Below are 24,285 nucleotides of genomic sequence, written 5' to 3' on the forward strand. Positions count from 1 at the left end.
GAAACACTCTATGATAGAAAATAACAACCCAATGGGAAAATTTTGGCCCTGTTTCAGGCGTGATTTGGGGACTGAACCCCCCAAAATTTTTCTTAATTAGGGTCGTCCATGCCAAAAGACTCATTTCTATGAGTTTCAAGCTGCTCGGAAAAAATCCGAAATAACGCCTTTTCGGGTGCACTTCAGACTAGCCATTGATTTTCTTTCTATTCTATTATGCGCTGGTCTCTCCCTTGTCCCAAATTGAATAAAAAAACAAAACAACTAATTTGAACTAAAAGTAAGGAACAGCATTAAAACCTAAGAAAACAGGAATTATTACGTATATGATGGAATTCGCCCCCTAGTCAATACCTCGCTCTTTTCGCTAAATTTCGAATTTTGTTCCAATTCTTTAAGATTGACCCCTAAATCACAAAGGCTCTTTAAATAGAATAAATAGCTCTTTTGAAAGTACTAGAAAACTTTAGCGTAAAGAACGAGGTATTCACTAGGGTGCAAACCCCCTCATATACGTAACAATTTATCTTCTTTTTAAGTTATAATATTGCTCCTTACTTTCTGTTGAAAAACTTTTGTTTTTTTATTTATGTTCTGATAGTTTTTGAAATGATGCTGGGAAATCTGGCACTCTCTTCGTAAAAATAACCTTTCTCCATGAAAAATTCTTCCATGGAAATATCCTTCCACATACCCCACCCTCACCAGAAAAAAAATCCCCCTTGAAACGTCCGTATACTTCCCAATCAACAATACTATACGTAAACAATGGGCAAAGTTCATAACTTGAAGCCCTTCCCTCGGGGACTGCGGGCAATTAAGTCACCCTCAAGAACATAGTTATTAGATATTTTACTATACTGAATAAAATGGCCCTCTCAAAATTTTGGTCTGGTCACTTTAGGAAAAACTGAGCGTGGGAGGGGGCCTAGTTTTCCTATAATTTCTTTGGCCGCTTAAGAAGAGCACTAGAGCTTTTAATTTCCGTTTGAATGCAAACTATTGCAATATTCTATGGGTACCGGGTCGATACGATCATCCCTGAGGAAAAAACAAATCTTTTTGTTTTTTCCTGTTCCCGATCTTTTTTCAGGCTAAAAAAAAAACACAACATTCCACAATTTTGCAGAGAGGAGATTGAAACCTCAACAGTAGGGTTCTCTGATATGCTGAATATGATGGTGTAAATTTCATTAAGATTCTAGACTTTTATGGGTGTTTTCCCCTTTTTTCGAAAATAAGGCATATTTTCTCAAGATCGTTTCTTTTGATGAGTGAACCTAAACTTGATCAAACTCAGATATTTGAAATTAACATAAAAATCCAATTCTTTTGATGTACCTACCAGTATCAAAATTCCAGTTGTTAGAATTTCGGTTACTATTGAGCTAGGCCACTCCTTACTTACAGTTCGTTATCACGAACTGTTTGAAAATCTAAGAAGCAAGTTGAACTTTCCTATCAAAAAAAGTTAGGCCTATCTTGATACCTCTTTTTCGGAAGAACTAATTTTGTACTTTTTTTTTGCTATAGACTCTTTTCTTAGGCTAAGCACTCAAGAATACAATTTTAAGCCTGTCAGGAAAAGATTGTTGGCTCTTTGTCGGGTATCATTTTTGGGTAGATTACATCCGAACTATTTTTTTTTTAATTATGATTTCATATGTCCCAGGGTTTACGATTTTTCCACACCGTTCAGAAAAAGTAGTTTTCAGTTCTTTTCCAAAACCCTTTTCACGAGAGCCAATATTTTCTTTTTTCGATTTTGCTTGTGTGTTTGGCTCCTCTTGGTCCAAGGGCTTAAGAATAGAGGTTTGACAATGATCGGAAAATCCACCTGGTCCTGTTTTGGGTCTCGTTTCTAGGGAAACTGTTTCCCCAAAGTAAAACCTGTTCCTATTTTAGTGTTCCTTTGGTCCAGTGACTTGTAGTTGCACATTTCAAATCGTCCAGAAATGGAACATAAATTGATCAAATAAATGAATATTTTCTTTTTTTCATTGTTTATCTAAAGACTAAAAATAAGTTACAAACCGATGAAATTTTCCTAGAAATTATAGGTTTCATACTATATTGTCAATTGGATTGCAGCGGCCAATCTCACACCATATATTCCAACTTAAATTTTGAAGCATTTTTAATATGTACTGGAATATCAAAAGGCTAAAAAAAGCTTAAAGCACATTTGCTAATAAACCGTTAACAATCTGGGTAAAATTTTTCAGTAACATCTTTTTTATAATTACATATCTTTCTAGTACTTTTCTAACGTTTTTCTAACCATTTTTGTCTTAATTATGGTGCTATACTAATATGTTTTTTTTTATATTACTCACTTGCTAAAAAGGACAAATGGAGTAAAGGTACTAAGACAAAATGGTAATATACATGAAATAATTCCGATAAATGGCATTTTGGACCAGTGGAGGCAGAAATCGTTATTTTACGATGCCCTATTGGGGCATCGTTATATGCCCCAGGGGTATATAAGGTTCTTATAGAAAGAATGGTCTTAGAGACATCGGAGGGGGCTCATTCGATCGGTAATCAGAAGTTCTGGTTCTCTTTTTAAGAGTCAAAGTGATCGAAGGGCAGCTACCCACCCCCACCCACAAGTTATATTTTCCTGAAATACATCTGATAGAAATTTAGAGAAAGCCATTTTTTCAAAAAATAATCCAAAGATCATAAGCAGTGCAATTACGCTTCCTAAGTAAAGGGTGATGTGGGCACAATGTAACTTTTTCTTAGACCAGGGCCCTTTGTTTAGAAGGTACTGTTGTATGAAATTCGAAAGTGGCTCATTCAATTGGAAATTACAAGTTGTATTGCCCTTTCTTATAGTTAAAAGCGATTGAAGGGCTAGTAGTCCGTGTCTTGCCCATTATTTCCCCAAACATATCCGATCAATTTTTTAGATAGCCATTTTGATTAAGCCAGTAATTATTTCTGACAACCCCCTCCCACCACTTACAACCCTCAGAGTATGGGCTATACGTTATACTAGCTGCCCATCGTTAACATTTAAGGTTTTAATGGAAGGGTGGTCATATAAATTTTGGGCATGGCTCATTCAATTGAAAGTCAGAAGTCCTAGTGTCCGTTTTAAGAGTCAAAAGCGATAGTAGGGCAACTAGCTCCACTCTGCGTCTTCTTTTCCCCTAACGCACCGATAGATATTTTAAGATATCCATTTTGTTCAAACTAATCTAAAGATCGCATAAAAAGGCCTTCAGTGTTGGAACAGCCCCTTAGAACCTAAGGATAAAGGTTATAATTTATGTTATGAAGACATTTAAGGTTCTTATGGAATGGGTGGTCGGATAAATTTTGGATAGGGTTTAGTTGTATGAAAATTGGAAGTTATAGTGCTCATTTTAAGAGTTAAAAGCCAATTAAGGGCAGCCAGCCCCCTCCCTGGACCATCATTTTCCAAGAGAGCCATCCAATCAAAATTTTTAGACGTGGACTTTCTTCAGTATTGTTGAAAGGTCCTGTAATTAGACATTTGAAGATATATAAACCCTGGGCTCCCACATATACAATTTCATTATGGTGAAATATCGCATAATGAAATCGGACATGAAATTTGTATGTTAATGTGATAATTATTATAGGGGGTCACACTAGACAATTTATTTGCGTCCAATTTTGAAAAAAACAGCATATTAAACTAATTGAGCTTTTCAAAATAGCTGATGCTGATATATTATTGAGAAAGGCATGCATATTTAACCTTCCTTTTCCAAAAAGACAAAGGGCATAGAGGTGAGTCTTTTAGAGAAGGTTGAGGGGAGTATTGAACTAAATCCAAACATGTTATGTGCATTTGGACTGTCAAAAGAACGTAACTCAGGAATGACTGAGTATATTAATTTGAAACTTCCGGGAAGTGATAAGGGAATGATTAATTGACCGAAAAGGTAATATTTGTTCGCTATCACTTCTAATGCTGCTACCCCACTACGATTACTTCCACTACTACTACTACAGCCACAGAAGAGAGAATAATGAGGACTTCTGTCCAAAGACAGTGAACCAACAAAACCTATTTGAATATTTCAGCCCTATATCTAAGGGCTGTCTTCAGCAAAGAAAATAATAAACAACAAAACCCTTACAATAAAGCTCTCGGCTAAAAATCCATTTTTTTTTAAAATAGCCTTGGCATCATTACTTCTTAATGAATTAAAAAGAAAAAAAAAAGTTTTTTTTAAATGAAAGTAAGGAGCAACATTAAAACTTAAAACGAACAGAAATTACTCCGTATATGAAAGGGGCTTTTCCTCGTCAACGCCCCGCTCTTTACGCCAAAGATTAACTTTTTCTCAGCTCTACTTTTTAAAACATTAAAAAACTTTAGTGTAGAGCCGGGCCTTGAGGAGGAAAAGCCCCTTTCATATACGGAGTAACTTCTGTTCGTTTTAAGTTTTAATGTTGCTCCTTACTTTCATTTTTTTAAAAAACTTGTTTTTTTCTATTTAATTTCTGGACGTTTTTGAATTAATGCATGTTTTGATCTTGGCTCTCCGCACATAAATAATTAAAACAAATTTTGCATATTAATTAATTTCAATTATCGGAAAACTTTGAGAAAGAGGAGTGAAGGAAGAGGCCAAGTTTCCCTCCAAGTTTTTGATTACTTAAAAAGGCAAGTAGAACTTTTAATTTCTTACAAACGTTTTCATTGGTAAAAATTATACGTAACTTACGAATTAACTTACGTAACGAACTTCTATATTCGCATGTTTTTATTGCGTATATGAGGGGTTCAACCCTCGTCGAGACCTCGCTCTTTACACTAAAGCTTAAATGTCGCATTTAAGCTTTAGTGACTTTGAGCTTTAAGCTTTAGAACTTAAATCACACTCTGAATCTCAAAGGCCGTAGAATAAATAGTTGGAATTACTAAAAATACTTTAGCGTAAAGAGTGAGGTATAACGAGGAGGTAAACCCCTTATATGCGTAATAATTTTTGTTCGTTTTAAGTTTTAATGCTGCTCCTTACTTTCATTAGAAAAAACTTTTCATATTTATTTTTTCATTGTTTTTTCAAATAATACTAGAAAATCCCGCGCCCCCTTCATTGAAATTCTCTTCCCCCATGAAAAGTTCCTCCATAGAAATATCCTCCACGTAATCCACCCTCAAATATCCCCCCTAAACCAAAAAAATCCCCCTGAAAACGTCTGTACACTTCCCAGTAACCATTACTATATGTAAACACAGGTCAAAGTTTGTAATTTGCAGCCCCTCCCACAGGGACTGCGGGGGAGTAAGTCGTCCCTAAAGACATAGTTATTACGTTTTTCGACTATGGTGAATAAAATGACTATCTCAGAATTTTGATCCGGTGACTTTTGGGGAAAAATGAGCGTGGGTGGGGGCCTAGGTGCCCTCCAATTTTTTTGGTCACTTAAAAAAGGCACTAGAACTTTTCATTTCCGTTAGAATGAGCCCTCTCGCGAAATTCTAGGACCACTCAGTCGATACGATCACCCCTGGGAAAAAACAACAACAAAAAAACAAACAAAAAAACAAATAAACACGCATCCGTGGTCTGTCTTCTGGCAAAAAATGCGAAATTCCACATTTTTGTAGATAGGAGCTTGTAGATAGTAGATAGGAGCTTGAAACTTCTACAGTGTGTTTCTCTGATACGCTGAATGTGATGGTGTGATTTACGTTAACATTCAATGACTTTTAGGGGGTGTTTCCCCCTATCTTCCAAAATAAGGCAAATTTTCTCAGGCTCGTAACTTTTAATTGGTAAGACTAAACTTGATGAAACTTATATACTTAAAATCAGTATTAAAACGCGAGTCTTTTGATGCAACTATTGGTATCAAAATTCCATTTTTTAGAGTTTCAGTTACTATTGAGCCGGGTCGCAATAAGAACAAGCTAAAAAGGTTTATTCATTGAACTAACTGTATTTATTAAAAATTGGATTTAATTTCTTATTGCGATATTTGCCTTCTCTGCAGCTAGTCTTGTAGTTCTTCTGAGATTGGGCTTGTTTTTATTCGTTCCTATTTTATTTTTATTTTGAAGTATATTATTTTCTATAATTGATTTTATGTACATAGGGTTGAGTGTGTATTCACCCAAATCTCGATTTAGGGATGTATCATTATTCAAGTTTCGTTTGATTTCGATTGCCCCACGGACAGTTTGTTTGATTCCTAGGTCATTGGTAATTATAATTGTTTCGTCAAATAGAACATAAAGGTTTGGATTTTCAAAAATACGATGGCTTAAAGATGAATCGAAAGATATGCAGTCATTTCTAGATTTTAATTCTTTTTCAATACTTTCTTTGTGTTGCTGTAATCTTGTTCCTAAAGTTTGGTTGGTTCGACCAATGTAATAATTTCCACAACTACATGGCATTTGATACACCCTTCTTAGACGAGTTACTGGGGTTTTATCTTTACCAGAATTGAGAAGATTCATTATACTTAAATTACTTGCGAATACAACACGTAAATTGTTTTTTAAACAAACTTTTTTCAGTTTTGAAGTAATTTTCGGAATATAAGGTAGGTAAATCGTGCTTATGGGTTTATTCGAATCGTTTTCTGGTGTGGGATTTAAGGCTTTAGAAGAATGCATCTTTAATCTTTGAGCGATAACAGTATTTATGAGAGAAATTGGGTACCCGTTGCCAAAAAGTATGTCTGTAATAAAATTTAATTCTTTTTTAATATGAACAAATATTAAGTACTCTATCCACAAGAGATATTACCACACCTCTTTTAACCTGTGGAGGATGTTTAGATTTGAAGTCAAGATATCTATTATTATGCGTAGGTTTTCTGTAAACCGTAAAATCAAGTTTATTCACACTGCGTATTATCAATATATCTAAAAAAGGTATTTTTCCATCTGTTTCGTAAAACAATTTACGTGTTGTATTCACAAGTAATTTAAGTATAATGAATCTTCTTATTTCTGGTAAAGATAAAACCCCAGTTACTCGTCTAAGATTGGTGTATCAAATACCATGTAGTTGTGGAAATTATTACATTGGTCGAACCCACCAAAATTAAGGAACAAGATTACAGCAACACAGAGAAAGTATTGAAAAAGTATTAAAACCTAGAAATAACTCCATATCTTTCGATTCAGCTTTAAGCAATCATATTTTGAAAATCCAAACCATTATATTCTATTTGACGAAACAATTCTAATTAGCAATGAACTAGGAATCAAACAAATTGTCCGCGTGGCAATCGAAATCAAACGAAACTTAAATAATAATACATCCCTAAATAGAGACTTGGGTGAATACGCACTCAACCCTATGTACACAAAATTAATTATAGAAAATAATATAATTCAAAATAAAACAAAAATAGGAACGAATAAAAACAAGCCCAATCCCAAAAGAACTACAAGATTATCTGCAGAGAAGGCAAATATCGCAATAAGAAATTATTCCAATTTTTAATAAGTACAGTTAGTTCAATGAATGAACCTTTTTAGCTTGTAAAATGTTAGCTTTTATCACACAGTCTTGGCTGAACTTTTCATTAAGAAGTAATGATTGCAAGGCTATTTTGAAAAAAAAAGTGGATTTTTAGCCGAGAGCATTTATTGTAAGTGTTTTATTGTTTATTATTTTCTTAGCTGAAGACGGCCCTTAGATATAGGGCCGAAATATTCAAATAGGATTTGTTGCTTCACTGTCTTGGGAAAGAAGTCCTAGTTATTCTGTCTTCTGTGGTTGTATTATGGAAAGGCAGTTTGGTATTCGTTATTATTTACTACTACTACAACCACAGTACTACATTTAAAATATAAAGGGGAAATTCGAACCAAATCAAAAGAAACTATGTACATTCACACTGTCAAAAGAGCGTATCTCAAGAATGGATTTGAGCATTTAGTTGGAACTTTGAGAGAATGCTTAAAGGTAAATATTAATGGACCAAAAGGCAATATGTGCATGTTACTACTAATGACACTACCGCTGCTACATTTACTACTATTACTGCTGCTACATCAACTACTACCTCTATTCCAAATACTTGTAAAGCTAAGATTATTAAGATGAAAATCAGAAAAAAATATAAAAATATACAGGTTATCAAAAGGATATATTAGCGATTTCAAAGTAATGGCAAATTGTAGTAAGATGAAGTTTCCAGGACTTGACGACAATGATGTTCAAATCAACAAAAGGCAAAAAGTATATTATTTGTATTATAACTAAAGTTACTGTAAATAATGACGTTAAGGGTAATCAGGTGAAACTTTTAAGGAACTTCTAGAAGAAATTTCCATTAATGAAAAAACTATGCAGGTTTTTAAAGGGGCCTATAAGCAATGTCGTTGGCAGTGACGCTCTATAATAGCTAAAAATATTATCGAAAGTTTTATAGGAATTAATTCAATTCAAGATTAAAAGTTCTAGTACCCTTTTTGAGATTAAAAAAAGATTAGAGGGCAGGCAGTCCCCCTCTCAAGCCGATTCATTTTCCAAACTCATCCATCGAAATTTTGAGACGGTCATTTTGTTCAGCATAGTAGAACAGTCCAGCAGCTCTGTCTTTAGAGATATTGTGTATGTTAACCTCCCTCACAATTATGCAACTAGCCAAATTTACTTTAAAACTAAATGTTGCTTTAAAATAAATAAAAAGGCACTGTTGTCAATAAGAGACCTCAGTCTCAGTCTCTAAATTGTTAATTTAAGAATTCCGAGGCCACTGCTCTAACTACTTCTCCTTTTGCAAATCAAGTAAATCGAAAGAGCGTAAATGTGTCCAGGTTGTCAAACAGCATAGATAGAATCTCATGGGAATGATATTAATTTTTTTTTCAGGTCTGCTTGAGGATATATAAACTTAAATTAAATAATACTATTTGTGCCAGGATTAAGTATTGTTGAAAAGGTCTCTCTAACATACAAATAGTAAGCCAAACTATGGGTTCTAATAGAAAAAAATAGAAAGGACATAAAATACTATATTTTTCAATGAGTAAGACAGTGTCAATAAAATACGAACAGAAATTGATCAAAAAAACTTCTTCCACGAAAAATATGTTTTAAAGGAAAGCAAAGAGCCAAAATGAGCAAAAATACAGTCATATAACCTTTCAAGCGTAAAACTACCACAATTCACCATCGATGAATAAATACAACTCAAAACAAAAATAAATTATAATAAATAACCGAGTCAAACTCGAAACGAGCATATATTAACACGAGTAGGGCTGGCAACCCCCCATGTCTTCTCAAGACCAGAATATAATTTGCATTTTACTGAAAAACAAAATATATTTAAAATGTTTTCACTTTTTTACTTTGATAAATAAAATATTATTCCAAATTTTAAGGAACAAATATCAGAAATGTTAGTAAACGTCAATTTAACTGACAATCCATTTTTTTTTGTCAGTAGAGTACAAATTATATTCTGGTCTTGAGATGGTAGGGGGGGTTGTCAGCCCCAATCATGTTAATTTTTGCTCGTTTTGAGCTCGACTCGATTATTTATTTGAATTTTTTTTTTTTTTTAGTTACATTTATTTGTCGATGGTGACTTGTGGTAGCTTATTTCTGCTCATTTTTGGCTTAGTGGAGCTCCCTACTTTTCTTTAAAAAATTGTTTTGTGGAAAAAGTTTTTTTAATTAATTCTATATTAAAAGACGCAAGAAATTTCAATTTTCTTTTGAATGAGTCCATCCGCAATGTTTCAGGACTACTTTTTCGATACGAATTGGTATACTCATGGTAAAAAGAAAGAAATAAACACGCGTCGATAAGCTACCTTCTCGAAACCATTGGTAAAATTATGCAGCTTTTGTAGATAGGTTCTTGAAACCTAATTCATAAGATTTGCTGATATGCTGAAGTTGTAGGTACATTTTTCACCCAGTTAATTTTTCTTTTAGGATGTTTTATTCCTTTTTTCTAAAATTTAGTAAATTTTCTCATAGTCGTAACTATAGGTAAATAGTTTCAAATTGAACAAGGTTTTTATATTTGAAACCACTGTAAAGGCTTATCCCATTTATGGGCATATTGTTATACACACAATATAGAATTTATATATTTAATTTGTTCTTAGCTTCGCTTATTACTTGTACGAGTGGCTTTTAACTTTGAGCTTGAATTGTTTGAAAGATGCTTTCAAACACTCAATAGTAAACGAAACTCTAAAAAACAGAATTTTGATGCTAAAATATACATCAAAAGAATCAGATTTTTATGCTGATTTTAAATATATAGGTTTCATCAAAATTTAGTCTTTGTCATCAAAAGTTACGTGCCTGAAAAAATTTACCTTATTTCAGAAAATAGGGAAAAACACCCCATAAAAGTCACAGAATCTTAACGAAAATCACACCATCGCATTCGGCGTATCAGAGAACCATATAGAAAAATTTTCAAGCTCTTATCTACAAAAATGTGGAATTTCGTATTTTTTGCCAGAAGACAAATCACGGGTGCGTGTTTATTTGTTTGTTTGTTTTTTGTTTTTTTTTCTTTTCCCCAGGGGTCATCGTATCGACCAAGTGGTCCTAGAATGTCGTAAGAGGGCTCATTCTAACGGAAATGAAAAGTTCTAGTGCCCTTTTTAAGTGACCGACAAAATTGGAGGGCACCTAGGCCCCCTCCCACGCTCTTTTTTCTCCAAAGTCGACAGATCAAAATTTTTAGATAGCCATTTTGTTCCGCATAGTCAAAAACCTTAATAAATAGGTCTTTGGGGATGACTTACACCCCACAGTCTCTGGGGGAGGGGCTGCAAGTTACAAACTTCTACCAGTGTTTACATATAATAATGGTTATTGGGAAGTATACAGTCGTTTTCAGGGGATTTTTTTTTTTGGTTTGGGTGTGGGGTTCAGGGGAGGGGGCTATGTGGGAGGATCTTTCCTTGGAGAAATATGTCATGGGGGAACAGAAATTCAATGAAAAAGGCGCAGGATTTTCTAAAATTACTATAAAAATAACAATGAAAAAATAAACATGGAAAAGTTTTTTTTTCAATTGAAAGAAAAGAGTATCATTGAAACTTAAAACGAACAGAGATTATTACGCATATGAGGGGCTCTAAAAATACTTTAGCATAAAGAGCGAGGTATTTAGGAGGAGATAAAAACCTCGCTCTTTATGCTATAACATTTTTAGTAATTTCAACTATTTATTCTACGGCCTTTCGGATTCAGGGGTCATTCTTAAAGAATTGGGACAAAACTTAAGATTTAGTGTAAGGGACGAGGTATTAACGAGGGTACAAACCCCCTCATATACGTATTAAAACTTAAAGAATATAAAAGTTCGTTACGTAAGTTAATTCTAAAGTTGCGTATATTTTTTGCTAATAAAAAAATTCGTTAAAAATTAAAATTAATAGTTGCCTTTTTATGTAACCGAAAAATTGCATGGCAACTAGGCCTCCTTCCCCATCCCTTATTTCTGAAAATCGTCTGATCAAAACTAAGAGAAAGCCATTTAGCCAAAAAAGGAATTAATATACAAATTTCATTTTAATAATTTACGTGTGGAGAGTCAAAATCAAACATGCATTAATTCAAAAACGTTTTTTTAACTGAAAGTAAGGAGCGACATTAAAACTTAAAACGAACAGAAATTACTCCGTATATGAAATGGATTGTCCCCTCCGCAATCCCTCGCTCTTTACGCTAAAGTTTGACTCTTTGCCACAATTCTGCTTTTTAAAACAATTAAAAGCTTTAGCGTAAAGAGCGAGAGATTGCGGAGGGGACAATCCGTTTCATATACGGAGTAATTTCTGTTCGTTTTAAGTGCTAATGTCGCTCCTTACTTTCAGTTAAAAAAACTAGTTTTTTTTATGTAATTTCCACAAGAACTGGCTTTTTATCTACTATAAGTAAAGGTAAAAGCCATGAACTGTTTAAAACATAAAGAAAATATTGTAAAACAGTATTTTAGAAATCTATTTCTTAGAATTGCACTAGAAAGTAAGAAACAACTGTTATTCGGTTAATTGAAATCATACATGTCAATAAATTGTAGCAATCAATGAATTTGTGAAGGAGGTTACCTAGGCAAATTAGAAAATACTGGATTGTATTTTTTCTGTTCTCCTGACTTTGAACGTTTTTAAAATGTCACTGTTTTTAAGCTTGTCCATTTTATGTTCAAAACTTCAAAGAAATGTCTAATTTGTTAAAAGTTATACCAAGTTATATGTTTCACTTTTTACTCCAATTTTATAAGTATTCCAATTTTCTAAAAGTTTTTTTATGTACTAACGCATACTTTTGTACTAACTAACTTTTATGTGCTAACGCTCAGAAAAAGTCTTGTTGTTTAATACTACTATTTGTTTAAGGTGAAATCATAAATTCAGTTACAGTTATATTGATTAATTTTATTCATCCCTTTTAAAATTTTAATTTGTATTTTGCGTCTGCAATCATGGTAATGCAGGTTTCATGTTCTTCATATCCGATGCCAGTTTCTTCGAGAGTTTTTAAATTATCCATTTTTCCCTTTGGCAATGCGCCAGTTTCCTTTTTGCTGTCACTATTTTATTTTTTCATTTATGATGTTTCCTTTTAAGACTTCTCATTGTCAAAATATTTTTTAATAAGTGTGATTATTTCTTACCAGTTTACTCAGAATAAAACTAAGAAAAAACAGAAAAAGACTTAGCTAATAAAAAAAAAACAACATGAAGTGACAGATGTTTTAAGCCAAGTTTAAGATGAAACTAGAAAAAATCTACGGGGTAATAACAACCTTTACAAATAACAAGATCTTTAACACGAAGTACACACTTATAAGCTGTATTATGGAAAACGTACTTTTTTACTTTGATATTTCTTTTCATCATGTGTGACGAATCTGATCTTAACAACTCTCCGGTTTACTCTTAAAATCAAATTTCAAATTTATTATCTGGTTGGATAAAAACAGAGAGAGGCGAATTGCAGAAAAAACATATTGAATATTTCGGCTATGTAACTAATAACCATCTTCAGCGAAATATTTTTTAGCTATGACTATTTTTTCCATCTCTTCTAATGTTACTTTTGTTACTAGTTTTGATTTTAGTTTGCCTGATTTCAATCGGAAGTTGAGTTTCATCATTATCCTACTCCTCCACTTCGTGACTGTCTAGCAGAAAGACTGTGTGACTGAAAAATCGAAAGATAACAGAAAGACTGTGTAGCATATAGCAGCAATGTTCAATTAGTTTTCTTTTGCAATTCATTGTTATTAAAACTTTTACTTGCTACAGAATCTTCTCTGTTGTTTGTATCATGAAAACACAATATGGCCTTTGTCGTTTCGTAAGTCGCTGCTTTAAATTTTCAGTTTACTGTAAAAGGGTATTTTTGTGAAAATGGGACCTCCTCATAAGATTTACTAACTTTCTTTGAATAAAACCCATTGTCACCGGGTTTGAATCTGTATATAACGTGAGTAAACGGAAAAAACTAGGGGATGAGGAAGGCTTGCCCCCTGACCCCCTGCATCAATAAGTACAAAAGCAAAAAAAAAAACACTAAATATACCAAAAGTGCACAAAAAGCAGAAAATTTACCTGAAACAGACAAAAGGCACAAAAGCACAAAATTTACAAAAATCATAAAAGCACAACGTATACGAAAATCCTACAATGTACCAAAAATATAAAAAAGTCCGAAAGCATAAAATATACAAAAAAAATACATCCAGAGCTTTTTTAAGCTGCTAAAGAGACTGTACCATAGCGAAGTGCTATTTTTGGCCTTGTTGTGTCATAAAACCGAAATTTGGTTGGAATACGGCCGAAATGGTACTAATTAGGAGTTTTGTAATTGCCAATTTGTTTGAAAGTGTTAAATTGTGGATATTAACTCCCATGTTTTAAGGAAATGCTGCCATATCTTAGTGTATTTTCCCCAAATATTATATGAAGCTTATACAGTTTCAGTTACTATTAGCCCAGATCTCTCCATACTTACAATTCGTTGCCACGAAGTGTTTGCTCCCGAAAATTTCTATTCCTTGTTAGGATCTACTGAATTTTGCATACCACTGATTGAAGTAGAGAAGTTTGATATATGCTTGTTAATGTGTTAAAGTTAATTGAGGGCAAGCATAGACCTGTACATCAATATGCAATGTAGTAGGACGGGAGGAGTGCACTTTAGATTTAACTTCACTATTGATTTTAAAGTATTGAATCTATATTTCAACGTTCATCACTTGTTTTCTGTCATTCTCTCTCTCTCTCTCTCTCTCTCCCTCTCTCCCTCTCTCTTTCTTCCCCTCTCTGTTACACTATAAGTTTTTTCGAAGACCACACCACCTTTCCATGACTTATAAATAGCAATTGCAAAATTCCTTTTATTTGCCAATAAGCTTATCTCCTGAAGACGGCCACTCTCTATGTGACTGGATGGTGTTTCACTGTCAAATAAAACAATTGCTCCAATTGAACTGTTATTTATCTCTCTCTCCCCCTTCTCTCTCTATCTCTTTCTCTCTCTGGGCCTCTTTTTTCCATCTCTCTCTAGTTCCTTCTTTTAACTGCTTTCCTTTTCTCTCTTTTCTTCTTTTCTTTATTTTCCATCCATGTCTCAGTTAAAAAATCTTTTCTGTTTTCATTTTACATTCTATAACTTTCAATATATTCTTTTTCAGTTGACTTGCGCTCATATTTTGTCTTGCTTTTGTGTTGTAATGAATGACAAATCTTCTAAAAACCCTTTTTAGGGTAATAAATTTTATTTCGAACTCCTTAGAAAATGAAAATGTTTCCAAGATCAATTTGTCAATTTTTCAACAATAATGAAGGGCAAATTTGCGGTCACTGGTCTATTAAAATGTTCCTTGGCACTTACATATTTCTTCCCCTTTGACATTTTCCTGGATTTCCCTTTGAAATTTGAGTTATCATGAAATGACCTAAAGAAATTCATAGAAAGTTATACAGCTTAGTTAAACAGAAAATGTTATCAAACAGTTCGTGGTAATGAAGTGTAGTAAGGAGCGAACCGGCTCAATAGTAAACGAAACTCTAAAAAACGGAGTTTTGAAAAGATGTATTAAGAGAATCAGATTTTAAATATATATTTAAAATCCGTTAAAAATAGTTTAAATATATAAGTTTCATCAAATTTAGTCTTACTCATCAAAAGTTACGAAGCTGAGAAAATTTGCCTTATTTTAGAAAATAGGGGGAAACACCCCCTAAAAGTCATAGAATCTTAACAATCTTAACAAATCACACCATCACATTCAGCTTATCAGAGAGCCCTGTTGTAAAAGTTTTAAGGTCATATCTACAAAAATGTGGAACTTCAAATTTTTTGCCAGAAGACCGATCACGGGTGCGTGTTTTTTTTTTTTTGTTTTTTTTTTGTTTTTTTTTTCTTTTCCCAGGGGTCATCGTATCGACCAAGTGGCCCTAGAATTCGCAAGGTGGCTCATTCTAACGGAAGTGAAAAGTTCTAGTGCCCTTTTAAAGTGACCGAAAAATTGGAGGGCAATTAGGCCCCCTCCCAAGCTCATTTTTTCCCAAAGTCAACGAATCAAAGTTTTGAGATAGCCATTTCGTTCAGCATAGTCGAAAAACATAATAACTATGTCTTTTGGGATGCCTTACTTCCCCACAGTCCCCAGGGAAGGGGCTGGAAGTTGCAAACTTTGACCAGTGTTTACATAAAGTAATGGCCCTTTTTTGGTTGGGGGGGTTGAAGGGAGGGGGCTATGTATTAGGATCTTTCCTTGGAGGAATATATCGTTGGGGAAGAGGAATTCAATGAAGGGGGCGCAAGATTTCCCAGAATTATTATAAAAAAAAACAAAGAAAAATAAATATGAAAAAGTTTTTTCAACTGAGAGTAAAGAGCAGCGTTTAAAACTTAACACGAACAGAAACTATTACGCAAATGAGGGGTTCTTCTTCTTCTAAATACCTCGCTCTTTACGCTAAAGTATTTTTAGTAATTTCAACTATTTATTCTACAGCCTTTCTGATTCAGGGGTCATTCTTAAGGAATTGGGACAAAATTTAAGCTTTAGTGTAAACAACGAGGTATTAACGAGGGGACAAACCCCCTCTTATGCATAATAAAAATACACGAATATAGAAGTTCGTTACGTTAGTTAATTCTTAGGCTACGTATATTTTTTACGAATAAAATGTTCGTTAAAAATTAAAAGTTCTTGTTGCCTTCTTATGGAACCGAAAAATCAGAGGGCAACTAGGCCTCCTCTTCAACTTCTTTTTCTCAAAATTGTTTGATAAAACTAAGCAAAAGCCGTTTAGCCAAAAAAAAGATTTGACATACAAATTCCATTTTAATAATGTATATGCGGAGAACCAAAATCAAACATTCATTAATTCAAAAATGTTCGGAAACTAAATTATAAAAAAAAACTAGTTTTTTTTACTGAAAGTAAGGAGCGACATTAAAACTTAAAACGAACAGAAATTACTCCGTGTATAAAAGGGGCTGTTCCCTTCTCAACGCCCCGCTCTTTACGCTAGAGGTTTTTACAGTTTAATAAAGTAGGATTGAGAGAAAGAGTCAAACTTTAGCGTAAAGAGCGGGGGGTTGAGAAGGGAACAGCCCCTTTCATAAACGGAGTAATTTCTGTTCGTTTTAAGTTTTAATGTCGCTCCTTATTTTCAGTTAAAAAACTAGTTTTTTTCATTTAATAACTCAATAGAAAGTGATTTCATGTTAGTTATGTAAAAAAAAAATATACATCAATAGGTGCTTCCTAACGAACTAAAGGAATCCTATAAAAATTACTTCCATTTTTTTAAGAATCTTACTCTTTAGAAACATATTCCCAGAAGGAAATAACAGCAGGAATCTAGTTAGGAATACAAAATGTGTAATAGAAAAATCAACTATGACTAAGTAAGTGGTGATTTTTAGATTTTTTAAGATGAAGTTTTGAAAGTATGAAGTTCTTATTACTCGTATCTCTTATTTGCATTAGTTTTTTTTCATACTTTGTCTTTTGAATATTATCATAGGCAGCGATGTGGGCACAATGTTTTTTTTTTTTTTTTTTTTTTTTTTTTTTTTTTTTTTTTTTTTTTTTTTTAAGACCAGAGCACGTCGCACCGAAGGAGTTGTGGTAGAAACTTCAAAGGGGCCTGTTCAGTTGGAAATTAAAAGCGCTGGTGCCCTTTTTATTGGTCGAAAGTGATTTGAAGGCAACTAACCTCCTTCCACGCCTACTATTTCCCCAAACAAATCCAACCAAAACTTTGAGACAGCCATTTTGTTCAGCGTAGCTAAAAGTTCCGGAAATTATGCCTTTAAGAATAACAACCCCTTCCCCCACAGCTCTCAGGGTAATTGTTTTAAGTTATGGCCTGGGGGCATATAAGGTTTATATAGAAAGGGCAGTCGTATAAACTTCGAAGGGGGGGGGGTCATTGGAGTGGTAATCATAAGTTCTAGTTCCCTTTTTAAGGTTGAGAGTGATGAGAGGTCGGATACCCCCCCAATCGTCACATTTTCACAAAATGTATCTGATAGAAATTTTGTTACCATAGAGATTAAAAAAAGGCTCATTCGATTGGAAATTAAAAGGTTTATTCCCCCTTTATAGTCAAAAGTGATTAAAGGGCAACAAGCCCCACATGCCTATCAACTCCTACAACACTTCTAATTAAAATATTGAGATGGTTATTTTGTTCAGCATAGTTGAAAGGTCCGGAAAGTATTTGAGGATGACGACTCCCTATGGCTCTCAGTGCAAGGGATGTAAGCTGTGCCCCGATGGCATATAAGATTTCTATGGAATCTATTGTTTTTAAGGTTTTATGGTGGTATAAACTCTTGAGGGGACTCAATGGATTGGGAATAAGATGTTTTTAATACCCTTTTTGATAGTCAAAGTGGTCAGGGGCAGCCATCCCCACGTCGTGTTTTCCACAAACGCATCTGATAAAAATTTTGAGATAACTATTTGTTAAAATTTAAGGATTGTAAGGTATGTCCTGGGAGCATTTAGGGTTTTTTATGGAATGATTGGTAGTGTGAACTTTAAGAGAGAGACTCATTTGATTGGAAATGAATAGCTCGAGTTCACTTTTAAGAGTCAAAAATGATAAAGAGCAACTAGTCCCCCTCCCTGACATGCTCCTTCCCAAAACGCATTCAGTTGTAATTGTGAGATAGCCATTTTGTTAACAATAGTCCAAAAGTCATATAACAATATCTTTAGTCTGGACACAATGGAGCCCATGGGCAAGGGATTGGAGTTAGTTCCATGGGGCATATAAGATTTCTATGGGACGGGTGGCCGTATACAATTTGTATCGGATGAAGCTCATTTGATTTGAGGTTGGAAATTTTAGTGGCCTTTTTAAGAGTCAAAATTGAATGGAGGGCAATCGGCCATTCCTCAAGCCTATCACTCCCCAAAACATATCCGATCGAAATTGTAAGAGTGCTATTTTGTTCAGCATTGTTGAAAGGTCCAGTAATTTTACCTTTGGGGATGTCGACCGCACAACAGTCCTCAGGACCAGGGCTGTAAGTTAGGCAATTCGTTCATTGTTTACGCATAGTATATGTCATTCAGAAAGGTAGATATATTTGAATTTTACTTTCCAAGAACGAAGGGCATTCAGGTGAGCCTCAGGGAATGTTGAAGGCAGTGCTAAATCACATCAAAACACCTTATGTGTATATGGATTGACAGAATGTCGTAACACAGGAAGAACTGAGTATATTAATTTGTAAAACTCAGAAAATGATAAGGGAGATGATCAAAAACGCAATATTTGCATGCTACCAATACTACTACAACTACCACTTATTACTACTACCACACTACTCCATTAACAATATTGAAGGGAGATTTGAAATACATCAAAAGACGCTATGTGCTTGTACTTTGTCAAAACAGTGTATCTCAAGAGTTGATATGGGTATTAAGTTAGAACTTTTAGAGAATGCTTAAAGGGGTAGATCATTTCACTAAAAGGCAATATGTAATACAACTGCTAATACTACTTTTACTTCTACATTTACTACTACTACTATTGCTACTTCTATAGCAACTGTCTGTATGGCTAAGAGTAATGAGATTAAAATTTCAAGAATTATGTGAAGATACAGGTTATCAAAAGGACATATCAGCAACGACATAGCAATGGCTAATTGTATTAAGTTGAAACTTTAAGGATTTGATGAGAGGGATGTACAACTTTAAAATTTATAAACAAAAGGCAGTAGATTAATACTACTGCTGCTAGTTGTCCTACCGCTATTCAATACTACTACTATAAATATTAATACTACTAGCTGTTGGGGTGGCGCTTCGCGCCATCCCAACACCTAGTTGGTGGGGGTGATTCACGCCCCCCAATCCCCCCCCCGCGCGCGTAAGTCACTACGCGCCATGTTAGCTACGCGCCATTGTAGTTGTGTCCCTGTGTCCCACCTGTGAATATAGATAGATATATATATGTTTTTAACTACGTAAAACTTGCGAATATACAACATTCTTCAATGTCCCATTGTCTGTGCATATACATAGATTGTCAGGTTTACCGACTCTTGAACATGCAACATAAAATTGTCCATGGGAAAAACAATCCGTATTCAGATCTATACCTCATTATTCTAATAATTGCCCTTAAGCTTTGTTGATGGTGATTGCTAATCGAACATTCCCTGTGTCCCCGTCGTCATGTGCCCCCGGCATCCCCGTTTAGTTTTTTTCTTCTTTTGTATTAATGCTAAAGCCAAGGTTCGAACCTGGAACCTCTCGGACCTAGAACCTGGAACATAACGCTTTACCAACTCAGCTACTTCGGCTTGAATACATTCGTTTTTGAATTGGTATATGATGACTAACTTCATGACGACATACAGCTCAATCCTTATAATGACGTCAGTCGACAGACAGACAAACAACTTATTTTTATATATATAGATTTTATATATATTGACTACTGTGATTACATTTGCAACTATACCTAAGGGTATGAAGGTGACATTTTCAAGGAATTTTGAGGGGTGAATTTGAACTGAATCACAATACGCTGTCTGTATGCAGGTTGTGAAAAGGATGTAACAGCAATATCTTAGGAACAGTTTGGTATGTGAACTTGAAGCTAGCAGGGCTTGTTGTGATATATTGTGTGATATGTGGAATGTTGTGATAGATATTGAACTAACCAAAAGAAAATATTTGTATCCGAATGCTACTGCTTCTACTCATTCTACTACTACTGTTACTATCATTCCTACTACTGCCAAGACCTATTGAGATCATTCTTGTGGCTAGAAATGTCAATTTGCCAGGTTTAAGAAGAAATAAAACTATGTAGCCAATTTTGAGGCTGGGCTTGGGCAATACACAACAGACTTGTATATATTGATTCTCATTGTCACTTATCTTGTAACTGCAGACAATGTGAGTCTATTCTTGATATCATTGCGTCACCATTGGTTCGATACAACGATCACTGGCAAAACACAAATTTTTCCTTAAGGTTGTTACGTTTTTAAATCACCTTAGTGGCCAGGATTGTCAATATACCAGTTAAGAAAAAAATAATAGCCAAATTCGAAGCAGGGCCCCGGCACTCGGCAAGTAGTAGGCTTCCGTTTAAAGCTTCCATATTTTCCAGTTTCAGAAAATTATTCCTTAACCTGTGATTCTGATTGGTGAATGCCAAACTTTATGCTTGAAAGTTGAACCATGTTCAGTTCGAGAAATTATAAACGGCGTGCGTAATCGGTGCTGTAGTCGGACTTACCTTTTATTGTATCGACAAGTGTAACTATAAGCATTCTTTACAAGTGCAAAGAGCGAGGTGTTGAGGCGGGGGTAAACCCCTTCAAATACATCATAATTTCTTCTCGTTTTAAAAAATCTGGCCGCACCTTCACGAAGAAATTCCACTCCCCCGAAAATATCCTCTAGACAATTCAATTCCGATGAAAATTTACCCTGGACAAAATTTACCACGCACAAAATTGAGACAGAAAAGAGAAAGCAAGATATATAAGAAGACTTTTTATAGGAATTATAGCAAATTTCCCCAGTGTATTAAATCCCCTGAAAAGTTCACCATCTGGAAACTTCCCTCCCCTTGGAAAAATTCCTCCTAGAAAATTCTGAGTAAAAGGTTCGTAGCCCCCTCCACCCGACAATGTATACATACTTCCCAATAATAAATACTGTGCAGAAACAGTGGGCAAATTTATAATTTAAAAGCCTTTCTCCAAAGGTATAGTTAACCATGATAAACAAAATGGCTATACTAAAATTCTTCTCGGACGATTTTTGGGGGAAATGTGCAGGGAAGAGGGCTTAGTTGCCCTCCAATCTTTTTGGTCACTTGAAAATGGCTCTAGAACTTTTAATATGTGTTCAAAAGAGTCGTGACACGATATTCTAAGACCACTGTGGTCGATGCGATTACCCCTGAAAAAAAAAAACACACACATCCATGATCTTTCTTCTGACAGAACTACAAATTCTTCATTTTTGCAGATAGGAGCTTGAAATCTCTACAGTAGTGTTTTATGATACACCGAATCTGAGGGTGTAATTGTTGTTAAGATTCTATGCCTTTTAGGGGGTGTTTCTCCCTTTTTGAAAATCAGGCAAATTTTATCAGGCTCATAGCCTTTAATGAGTAAAACCAAATTTCGCAAAAAATTTTTATTTATAATCAGCACCATAAGCCGATTCTTTTGATATATATATATATATATATATATATATATATATATATATATATATATATATATATATATATATATATATATATATATATATATATATGTATATATATATATATATATATATACTAGCTGTTGGGGTGGCGCTTCGCGCCACCCCAACACCTAGTTGGTGGGGGCGCTTCGCGCCCCCCCCCCCCAAGCCCCCCCGCGCGCGTAAGTCGTTACGCGCCATAATAGTTACGCGCCATTGTAGTTGTGTCCCTATGTCCCACCTGTGAATATAGATAGATATATATATATGGTTTTAACTACGTAAAACTTGCGAATATACAACATTCTTTGCTGTCCCATTGTCTTTGCATATAAATAGATTGTCAGGTTTACCGACTCTTGAACATGCAACATATAATGGTCCATGGGAAAACAATCTGTATTCAGATCTATACCTCATGATTCTAATGATTGCCCTTGAGCTTTGTTGATGGTGATTGCTAATCGACCATTCCCTGTCCCGGTGTCCCGGTCGTCATTTACATCCCCCTGTTTCCCCCGGTGTCCCCGTTGTAGTTGTGTCCCTGTGTCCCGGTCGTCATTTATATTCCCTGTGTCCCGGGTCCCGGTCGTCATTTGTATCCCGGTGTCCCGGTCTGTATATACATTCGTTTTTTAGTTTTGTTTTTCTCCTTTATTTTTTTCCTTTTTTTTTCTTTTTTAGCTTATTTAGATTTTTAGATTTTTTAGTTTTTTTATTAGTTTTTAGTTTTTTTTTCTTTTTAGTTTTTTTGTCCCGGTCGTCATTTATATCCCCCTGTTTCCCCCGGTGTCCCCGTTGTAGTTGTGTCCCTGTGTCCCGGTCGTCATTTATATTCCCTGTGTCCCGGTCGTCATTTGTATCCCGGTGTACCGGTCTGTATATACATTCGTTTTTTAGTTTTGTTTTTCTCCTTTATTTTTTTCCTTTTTTTTTCTTTTTTAGTTTATTTAGATTTTTAGATTTTTTAGTTTTTTTATTAGTTTTTAGTTTTTTTTTCTTTTTAGTTTTTTTGTAGTTTTTACCTTCTTTTTAGTTTTGTTAATTTTTTTTTTTACTTGTGTCCTGGTCGTCATTTATACTCCCTGTGTCCCGGTGCTTTGTTGATTGCTAATCGAACATTCCTTTTGTCCTGGTCGCTTTCTCTTTGAGTGTCGTCATTTATTTTTTTCTTTTTTAGTTCTTTTAGTTTTTACCTTTTTTAGTTTTTTTTAGTTTTTAGTTTTTTTAGTTTTTTACCTTTTTTTAGGTGCATTTATTTTTTTCTTTTTTAGTTCTTTTAGTTTTTACCTTTTTTAGTTTTTTTTTAGTTTTTAGTTTTTTTAGTTTTTTACCTTTTTTTAGTTTTTTTAGTTTTTTTAGTTTTTTAGCTTTTTTATTTTTTTTATTAGTTTTTAGTTTTTTTGTAGTTTTTGCCTTTTTTTTAGTTTTTTTAGTTTTTTAGCTTTTTTATTAGTTTTTAGTTTTTTTTGTAGTTTTTGCCTTTTTTTAGTTTTTTTAGTTTTTTAGCTTTTTATTTTTTTTATTAGTTTTTAGTTTTTTTTGTAGTTTTTGCCTTTTTTTAGTTTTTTCAGTTTTGACGTCACCTGATCCAGTTTTTTCAGGTGACGTCACCTGATCCACGATCCACATATCCACAGACAACTTATTTTTATATATATAGATAGTTTTTTTTTTTTTTTACTTATGTCCTGGTCGTCATTTATACTCCCTGTGTCCCGGTGCTTTGTTGATTGCTAATCGAACATTCCTTTTGTCCTGGTCGCTTTCTCTTTGAGTGTCGTCATTTATTAGTTTTTTCCTTTTTTTTTTTTAGTTTTTTATTGGTTTTTACCTTTATTTTAGCTTATTTTTCAGTTTTTTCCTTTTTTTTTAGTTTTTTTTTATTTTTTATTTTTTTTAGTTTTTTACCTTTTTTTAGTTTTTTTAGTTTTTTTAGTTTTTTAGCTTTTTTATTTTTTTTATTAGTTTTTAGTTTTTTTGTAGTTTTTGCCTTTTTTTTAGTTTTTTTAGTTTTTTTTTTAGTTTTTTTTGTAGTTTTTGCCTTTTTTTAGTTTTTTTAGTTTTTTAGCTTTTTATTTTTTTTATTAGTTTTTAGTTTTTTTTGTAGTTTTTGCCTTTTTTTAGTTTTTTCAGTTTTGACGTCACCTGATCCAGTTTTTTCAGGTGACGTCACCTGATCCATCCACACATCCACAGACAAACAACTTATTTTTATATATATAGATATATATATATATATATACATATATATATATATATATATATATATGTATATATATATATATATATATATATATATATATATATATATATATATATATATGTATGTATATACATATATATATATATATATATATATATATATATATATATATATATATATATATATATATATATATATATATATATATATATATATATATATATATATATATATATATATATATATATATATATATGTATATATATATATATATACATATATATATATATATATATATATATATATATATATATATATATATATATATATATATATATATATATATATATACATATATATATATATATATATAT

The 24,285-nt window shown here is 33.4% G+C and overlaps 1 protein-coding gene and 1 long non-coding RNA gene across 3 annotated transcripts in view; one reads left to right on the forward strand and one right to left on the reverse strand.

Annotated features, from left to right (window-relative positions):
* LOC136027496 (zwei Ig domain protein zig-8-like) overlaps positions 1-24,285 on the forward strand; it is a 315,403-nt gene that overhangs the window by 180,991 nt on the left and 110,127 nt on the right. The window lies entirely within an intron of this gene.
* Positions 22,594-23,734, reverse strand: LOC136027498 (uncharacterized). Its single transcript, XR_010617612.1, has 2 exons — positions 23,040-23,734; positions 22,594-22,944 (listed from the first exon to the last, which is right to left on the reverse strand). It is a non-coding gene; the product is annotated as an uncharacterized LOC136027498 (long non-coding RNA).

The sequence above is a fragment of the Artemia franciscana genome, chromosome 5, assembly GCF_032884065.1.
Source record: "Artemia franciscana chromosome 5, ASM3288406v1, whole genome shotgun sequence".
NCBI lineage: Eukaryota > Metazoa > Arthropoda > Branchiopoda > Anostraca > Artemiidae > Artemia > Artemia franciscana.